Source organism: Hipposideros armiger, unplaced genomic scaffold, assembly GCF_001890085.2.
Source record: "Hipposideros armiger isolate ML-2016 unplaced genomic scaffold, ASM189008v1 scaffold_670, whole genome shotgun sequence".
Lineage (NCBI taxonomy): Eukaryota > Metazoa > Chordata > Mammalia > Chiroptera > Hipposideridae > Hipposideros > Hipposideros armiger.
Window position 1 is genome coordinate 172,577 of NW_017732020.1, and position 10,067 is coordinate 182,643.

A 10,067-nucleotide genomic window follows, 5' to 3' on the forward strand; every position below is an offset into this window, starting at 1 on the left:
TGAATAATATAGAGGGTTTTCTCTATTGTCAGACCCATGAGCCTATAGTTTTTTGCCTTCCACAGTTTATGAAGGAATTCCATTTTTTTGAAGTTATTTAAAATAATTTTTGTTGACTTTTGGTTGAGATGTAAGAGTACATAAACACTGTGTGCACCTCTCCCACGACCATATCAAAATTGCAAAACAATCATGACTAAGAACCACCTGAAGACTAGCAGAACAGAAGACCTATAACTAAAGATATACACAAGAAGCCACACTGAGACTGGTAGGAGGGAAAGAGGCATGGAACATGCATATCCTATACCCATAGGCAATGGAATTCAGCAGGGATTTATTGTCTGCAGAGGTCTGTGAGCAAGGGGTACCAAGGTTAGGCAGAGGAGCCCTCATAACATCTGGCTGTGAAAAGCAGTAGGATTGCATCCGAGTAAAATGGAGGGCTGCTGGAATTCCAAGCATTCATCTGAGCCCACCACACCCTCACAAAAACTCAGTTGCTCACAACTCACTTGCTCTCAGCTGACAGAAGCAGCAGCTTGAAAAGCAGTAGGGATGTATGCTGAGGAACTATTGGGTTGTTGGAAAAGTCATGATGTAATTTTTCTATGTTTTTTGTAACAAAAATGCATCATGACTTTTCCAACAACCCAATAAATTGACTCACTTCAGGTGAGGGCTGGTGGGGCATGAATCAGGGTAGCTCTCTCTGGGGATGGAAGCACCGGCAGCTGCCATTGCTCTTTTGTTGAGCCTTTCCCTCACCCAGCTGGCAGGTGAAGGTGGGTGCCAAATCTGAGCTCTCCATTAACCTGCCCAACACTGTCTGCCCCACCTTGGTGATTCCCTGACACCCCGCCCCAGCCAACTTGGGTGCCCATACTGAGCCACTTCCAGCAGCTTTTCCACACAAGTGGCCTGCCTCAGCTCAGGCTACAGATTTGCCTAAAAATCTCTCAAAGTTCCACAAACCCAAACAAGCAGCAGCTGTCCACAAAAACCAAGTACCTCTTGCTAAGCAGCCACAAGCCTGGCACAAGCAGCTACCTGTTACCACTTGCTTTGTGACTCCTATTAGGTGGCTTCAAGCCTTGCATAAGCTGTGGCTAGTGTTGGCCAGGAATGTAGCTTCAACTAAGTGACCATAAGCCAGGCACAAGTGTTAACTGGCCTCAGCTCACATCATGGTGCACACCAAAGGGTCCTAAGCCTAGCATTAGTGACAGCTGTCCGCAGTTCACAGCCTAGCCTCTCCCAATCACCTCCAAGTCCAGCACAATGAGAACCAGATGCAAATCACTTTGCAGCTTCCATCAGGTGGTCCCAAGCCAGGCACAAATGGTGGCTGACCTTGGCCTTCACCAAAGCTCCTCACAAGAGCCTCCAGAACCAACACACCTGGTGGTCAGTTTCAGACGACACCAGATAACCACCCAACCAGCTCCACAAATAATGCACCTGAAGGGCAGGCTCGGCTGGCACCATAGCCCTGCTAAAATGACTCCCACTCTGTGGGATCAACCCCCACACAACAGCTTGTCTGCTGTAGTCACAGCCAGCCCTCACAGCCAGTTACTGTATTTCCCCATGTATAAGACACACCTTTTTTCGAAAAATTTGGGGTCTAAAAACTGGGTGCACCTTATACAGTGGTTGTAGATTTTTTTACTTGCATTTCCCACAAGTGATGAGGAGTTGCATGAATTTTATGATGACTAAAACTTGAGTTCAATAACTTTATGTAATACATTTTTTTCAAATTTTGGTCCCAAAATTAAGGTGCATCTTATACATGGGGAAATGCAGTATCCTTGAGGGTCAGTCCCACCCACTGATGTGTCAACAGCAACCAAGGCTCAACTACAATAGAACTCATACAAGGGACATCAGCAATATATAAATGATGTTTTATAGAAATGTACACTTGAAACCTATATAATTTTACCAACCAATGTCACCCCAATAAATTATACACTTTCAGCAAAAGAAAGCTCTATATTATAGGTTGGAGTAAATGAGAGATTAAACTCAGAAGAAGACTTTATATAAGTTTAAGAACCATTTTCTAAGTACTTAGTGCACTACTATATTTTATAGTAGTATGGAATTACTTTTGTGTTTTATCCTTAAAAACTTTTGTTACTAACAGTAAAATAATAAGAATCAATGTAAATAATTGAATTCAAAGGAGTTTTATTTCTTTTCAGGATATTCTTTTACTTCTAAGCCATCTAATAAAACAGCTTCTGGAAAAAATATATTAGTGAAGCATTTCAAAATATATTTTTAAGGGAGAAAGAAAAAAAAGACTGAAAAAAGGAGTCAGAAAGGGAGTGGGAGAGAGAATGAATGTTGGAAGAAGGAGAGAAAAGAGGGTTTTCTTATAAACAACTTAGTGTTTTTGTATCTGGAACAAAAATGTTCTTGAAAGATTGCTTGCTCCAGTGGTTTTAATGGGCATTTTAAAGGAAACTGTTGGCATTGTTCTCTTAATAAAATCCACAGCCACTGAGAAAAACATATCTTTTCCCATGGAAATGAGCAATTTCATGAACCTTCTAGAGAGCATATGGTCACCACTAATCTAGTGGCTTAATCCTCTCCTTTGGGTCTCTCACTCTATTTCAGGTTATCTATCCTTTGCCTCCAGGCAGGACTACAACTAAGCCATGTAAGACAGATGGGCTTCTAGCCTACTCAAGATTTCTAGGGAAGTCATTTCCACAGCCTCTCAACATTAATCAAAATAACCAGCCCCAGAGTTTAGGATAATAGCAAAATATCCCAAGTAGGCAAAAGCTTTTGATACACTTTTCTTTTTGATTCCATGTCTGACAATGATTCTTTTCCTTTTCTAATAAGACATATGTGTTTGAAATAGTTTAAACTACATAGCAGCTGATTTAATTCCAAACAACGTACTAAATCTCTGTATTTTGAAATGCATTTTTTTTTCTTTCTTACTACAAATGTAAAATCCAGTTGGTAAAGAAACACAAATAAAATATTTGGCCTACTATATAAGGCTCTTTAAAGATACAGAACCTAGGGTTTTTTGTTTGTTTCTGAGTGTGTGTTTGTTGTTGTTGTTGTTATAATCTTTCAAAGCTTTAAAGTCGTCATAATGACTCCCCCCCCCCCCCCCGATCAATTCGATCCTCAAAACATTTGAAAATTTTATTTTCTAAACAACATTGTAAAATGTTACAAGGGAAAAAGTACCACCCACAAAATAAAATTTAAACAAAATATGAAAAATCCAAGCTGCTTACCTGACTTTTAAGACTTTCCATCATTTTGCTCTATTATATTATCAGGTTTTATAGCTAATTTAATATTTTTATCCTTCATAATTCCCTGTCAATATCAACAACTTTTCCCTGTGCTCCAAACACACTCAAACCCAAGCTTTGCAAGAACATACCTTCCACATCACCCATTATCCTCATTCCTCATCCACATGCGCAAACCAAACACATAAGAGTCTCACTAAAAGGACTCCTGCAAAATGATGCCTCCTTCTATCCAGAGTGAAAACAATAATAGCAAGATTTATCAAACTATAACTACCTTATTATTTATTATTGTTAACATAACTCAAAAAATATGAAAATTATATTGCATGCAGTAACTCACTTGTTTCAAAAGACATCCAATGAGCTAGATATTACTAGCTTGAATTTAAAAATGGAATAAAAACAAACCTAAGATAAATAGGAATAATGACATTTGCTAACAATTATTTGGTTCTTACTATGTTCTAGGCACTGTTCTAACCACAGTTCATCTTCCTCTTTCTAGCATAGTAAGCGGTTATCCAATTAACTAATAGATGGACAAATATTTTCAAAATAGTATTTGGTTTTTATGACATTGTTCAAAGCTCCCTTTAATTTCAGGACACTTAACAAATCATAGCAACAATGAAATTTGCTTCTCAGAGTGAAACAGTGCTCTATGAAAGAAGAACACGATGGAGTAGCAATTCATATTTAGAGCTATCTACTAAATTATTAATAGAATATTGATATTCAATTGAAACTTCTAAACAATAAAAGAAGAATGCTAATTTTGGTGGTAAAAAACATCATGATTCAAGATGGTTATTGAAGAAAAAACTCATAATAAAAAAACAGAGTGGGAAGAAACTTATGGAGGCAATGGATATGTTTATGGCCTAAATTGTGGTGATGGCTTGTCTCCAGACTCATCAAGTTGTATTTACAACAAATACATACAGGTTTTTGTATATCAATCATATCTCAGGAAAGTGTTTATTTTAAAAAAAACATTTGAAGAATCTCATAAATTCTGTACCACACTATATTACTGTATTATATCCGAATTATACACGCACACACACACACACACACCACAACTACCCATGTGGGATTGCTATTTAAAATATTTAATCTAGGTAAATAACTAAACAATTTTAAATTATATATTATGATCATTATAATTAAACTAATGGACCTGGCAAAATACAGACTGTCTCCAGTTCAAATTCAGAGTAATATTACTTCACTAAAGTTTAGGAAATTCTTACCTATTATATGTATTAATGCTTTCATAGCCCTATAGTAGAAACTTGAATTATTGATAATGCAATAAACACAGGATAAGTAATTTCCTCTATGAAAAGGAAAGGTCTATCATTTGTTCTTGCCTTTATACAACAGTTAGTGTTGTATATTCATCCTAATTCATAGCCCCAATTCCAATTTGTCATCTAAAAATTGAATGTATAGGCCCATAGTAAAAATTCACTAAAGATAGATGGGTAACAAAAAACTCACAGATTCCTAGCCACAGGTAAAAGGTTTATATTCTTGCTGCTACTCTGAAATTTTCTACAGATTTCAGAATAAGTGAAATTTTAGATAGCAAAAAAAAAAAAAATGTTCAAATTTCAGTTTAACTCAATGTATATTTTGAAACACTACAAGACTTCTTCATGTCCTAGTTTTCTAAAACAGGTTTTTAACAGATTCTCTTCCAAAGGACTATTACTGTCTTCATAAAGGAAACAATGCAGATTATACAAAATAAGTTTCCAACATTATCTTGAAATTTTAACTTCTGGAAGTAAAATATTTTGCAATTTAAAAATGATTGGGTTTTTTTCATACTTTCTGATACTTAAATGATGCATGCTACCTAATTTTGCTTCATCACTAATTGCCTTCTTCAACTCTGTTAATAAGAAAAATAGACGTCTACTTCAGTTTGATTGGGAAATGTTTTTAAAGTGATTTTATATAGGCAAATTTCCTCCCCCAAAATATCTTAGCAAAATGAAAGAGGAACTCTTCTAATCCAAGCTTTGATTAAGCAATGCAAACTAAACTTATATTGAAGAAAAATATTTTTTCTCTTGTTTGTCCCTGCCAAGAATTCTATGTTAAATATAAATGCCTCACTCAGGGGATATATAGATTTCCCCGGAATATGATGCATTTTCTTCCTTGGAAATTGTTTTGGGATTCTTTAAGATAAAAGATCTATATAAAAGTTATTATTATTGGTTACCTGTCTTGGTTCCTTGATTCCTTTATTGACTATTTCCCAAAGGTAATTTTCATTAAAATTTACACTGTCACACTGCTGGACCTTTACCTCTTCGTGTTTGCTCCAGTCAGTACTCTCAGACTCAGAAATGTATAGGAAAAGAGTGATCTTTCTTTGATTGATTCAGGGAAGCAGGTAGAAAATTTTGTAACCTGACTTTCCCTTCAAGTTTTCTCTTTCAAGTCCCTTAATCTGATATAAAGGACATGGTAGTCTGTAATCACACTCTAATCTCTATTGGTCTAAATCCAAATAATTTCTTTCCACACAACTGCTTGGTTGGGACTTAAATCCCTTATTATTCAATGATCCTATTTTTAAACTCTGCTTGGGAAAGCAGTGGTGACTTTTGATGTTAATCCTATTCAGTCCACTGACTTTATTCCCTTCAGAGAAATGGCCAAAGATTTTTAAGGGGGTAAACACATAGCCAGTCACGTAACAAGAAAAAAGAGGAAAGCTAAGTTACAATTTTCAAAAGTACAGAAAATAATAAAAATAGTCTTTATATTAAAATCCAAATATATGTATTTTGATTAACTATCTATTAATTCCATTGGAAATAGCTAGTTAAATCCTTTAGTCACAGTTTTTCATTGCCTAGGAGTTCACAGCTACAGGATTATAAGATAAGCACCTGATTTTATATTCAAGGCAACAGCACTGGCAAGACCTCAGTCAGACCCTTCAAATTAAAATTGAACCTGACCATATTCTATGATCAAATTCTAAATAAATATATTAATTAATGTGATAATAACCCTGAGGTTGTACTTTCCTGGCTTTCTGTTTATAAGCTGAAATTAGCAACAAAATAATAAATAAAAATCCACAGAGCAGAGAAAGCTCTGGACTCAGTGTCAGGAACCCCTGGTTTCTATGTTTGAAATTTGCATGATGGTCAAATGAGTATATAAATTTCAGATTCTAAACCAATTTTTAATAAAATGAGGGAATTTAGTTAAGTGATTATGAAGCCATTTTAGTATTAAAATGCTATGAAATTATGGTAAAGTCAGCCTCATAAGCACAGTCTTTTGGCCTCCTCTTGGCTGCCTTAGAATGAGCCCTGGGCCTGGACCACTTCCTTACCAAAAGATAAAGAGCTCTCACAGACAGCACCGGGCATATCGCCTGGTATGGGAATGTCTTCCCCTGTTTGAGATTCAATGTGTAGTCCTTTATTCTGCTTACCCGTATGTGTCCTATGGGGCCTGGCCAACCCCGCTGCTATGCCTGAACCCTGTGAGGAGGGGATGGAATCCTTCTACTGTGGCACAAGAAGGATGCGTGCAGGTGACTGACCTGTGTCGGCTGCCAGGCAGGATTCTCTGGACATGGGGGACCAGTACCTATTACAAAGCTAACCTTGCTCTCTCTGAGTAAATGATTGTTACATCAGTGCTTCATTGCATTGTGTTTCCCTTTTTCACTCCCATACCAAGATGTGGTGGACACAAGTATTTGGACTTCTATTCCTGGTGACAGACAACAGATGCCACATGCTTCAAAAAAATTTATCATAAAATAATGCCTTTATCAAGTTAACACTGATAATGTAGTAGCAGTCAATTTAGTTAATACAATCCTGGTCACATCCCGTCTTCTTGCCGTGAGAATGGAGGCAATGTTGGTGATTTGTTTCCTTTTGTTATACCTTTTCACTTGCTGGTCTTTCTACATGATATGACCTCATCTTCCTAGTTACCGTGTTTCTCATCCTGTAAGCCCCAGGTCTTAATCAAACCTCTCTAATTTCCTCCCACCTCTCTTTTGTTCTAACATGAGTGTGGTCTAAATTGCAGAACTGCACAAAAACAAAATCTCCTAAGGAACCCCTCTGTCTAACCAGAAGACAAGGAAAATGGGACTGTGAGATTCCAGGGGTGAAAGAAATTTTTTTTTTCTTTCTATTTTTCTTTTCTCACCCTTGCTCTCAAGCCAGGCTCAGTCACGGAGCTGCACTGCTCTGGTACTGAAAATGACATAGGGCCTAAAACCCTTAAAGAGAAAAACACTTATCTTTAACCAGAGGAACCCCTGTGTTCTAGAGTATATGTATAAAATCATTACTATTTTATTCTTCTTTATTATTTGACACCCCACTTCAAAGATGGACCAGCCGCGTGGAACTGTGTGATAACACAGGGGCTAAAATTCTGAGAGAAACTATTTTTTCCATCCAGAGGAACTGAGAAATGAGGTCCCTGAGAAATGGAAATTGTGAATTGTGAAGAAAATATTGAAAAAATGAAAACTAGACAAGCAAATCCTTCTATCTTGTGTATCATGGCCCAGTACTTGGGCCTGCGTTCATCCCCAAAGTCAACACCTAATAAGACAGAGCAAAGGATTTGAGATTTGAGCTATGATATAAACCACCAGCCAAATACAGTTGACTCTTGAACAACATGGGGTTTAGGATTACTGACCCAAAAGAGTAAAAAATACAGGTATAACTTAAGTTAACCCTCTCTATATGGAGATTCCCAACTGCAGATTGAATTGTACACTGTATTTTAGTCCCAGATGAACTACTGAGTGACTCATGCACAAGCAAGCACAAATACATAGTAGAGTTTATAGGTGCACTGCCATTGGAACTACTGCCCATGGAAGATGAAATAGAAGTTACCTCCTGAACCTAACTATGTTAATTTTTTTCTAAAATTACAATAACAATTCAACAAACAACATTCTCCAGACTACTGACTAGGGCCCAGAATCCCCCAAAATAATATTAAGAAAATCCAGAGTATAAAATGTTGTACCAAAGGGGGGGAAAAAAGGAAAAAGTGACTAATCATCAAGAAAAAAAGATAAAAAGATATCAACCTAAGATTACCATGATAATAAGATCTTCATACAAAGACTTTATAGAGATTTTTAAGACATAATCCATGAAGTAAGGAATAATAATCCTGAATAAAAAGTAGAAGTTCATAGCAGTGGAATGAAAATCATAGAAAATATCAAAATGGGAATACTAGAAATTAAATATACAATATTTAAAATTTTAAAGAAATGCTAGATGGTCACAATAATAGATAAGGATGATAGAATAACCAGTAAAACTGAAGACAGAGTAGTAGAATTTTTCTCAAATAAATAGAAAGAAAAAGATTGAAAAATTAATAAATTAGCTCTTTCATTTTCATATTCAATATCATACTGGAAGTCTTAGACAATACAATAAGAATCTTAAAAGGAATTAACAAAATAGAGGTTGGAAAGAGGATATAAAATGGTCTCTATTTAAAGACAATTTATAATTTTAAAATCTCATGGAACCTACGCAAAAAGCTATGCTAACTGGTAGGTGAGTTTAGTAAGAATGCAGGATACAAGATCAATGGTAAAAAAAAAAAATCAGTTTTTCTAAACAGTAGCCCTTAACATTTGGAAATCAACATTTAAAAAAAAATCATTTACAAGAGCACACACACACACACACACACACACACACACAATAAAATACTTAACTATAAATGTAACACAGTATGACCAGGATCTGTCCGTGGAAAACTCCAAAACACAAATGAAAGAAATCAAAGACCTAACAAATCAAGAAATATACTGTTAATAATTGAAAGATTTAATACTATCAATACTCCTTAAACTGACTTATAGATCAATGTAATCCAAATAAAAATTCCAGAAGTATTTTGTAGATAATAAGATTATTCCAACATTTATATGGCAAGGAATAAAACAGTCAATGAACTCACACTATCAATTTCAAGACTTATAATAAAGCTATAGTAAGCAATATGAAATTTCCATCTTTGTCTCTTGTTACCTTTTTTATCCTGAAGTCTGTTTTTCAGATATAAGTATGGCTACACATACTTTTCTCTGGATGCCATTACCTTGTATCATTTTCCACCCTTTCACTTTGAATCTATATTTAGCTTTGTAGCTGAGATGTGTCTCTTGAAATCAGCATATGGTTGGGTTTTTTTTTTTGGTCCAGTATGCTACTCTGTGCCTTTTTATTGGTGAGTTCAGTCCGTTTATATTTAGAGTGATTACTGATATATGAGGATTTCCTATGGCCATTTTATTTTTTGTTTTCTAGTAGATTGTCTTCATTGTTACAATTATAATTAAAACACTTAATAAAATGAGTATAGAAGGAAAATACCTCAACATAATAAAGGCCATATACAACAAACCCTCAGCTAATATCATACTAGGTGGTGAAAAACTGAAAGGTTTTCCTTTACGATCAAGAACAAGACAGGGATTCTCCCCTCAGCACTATTATTCAACATAGTATCGGAAGTCCCAGCCAGAGCAATCAGGCAAGAGAAAAAGAAAAAAGAAATCCAAATTGGAAATGAAGAAGTTAATTTGTCATTTTTTGCAAATGACATGATTCTTTATAAAGAAAACCCTAAAGAGGACACCAAAAAGACTATTAGAAGTAATACACAAATACAGTAAAGTTGCTGAATACAAAATCAATGTATAGATATCCATTGTATTCCAAT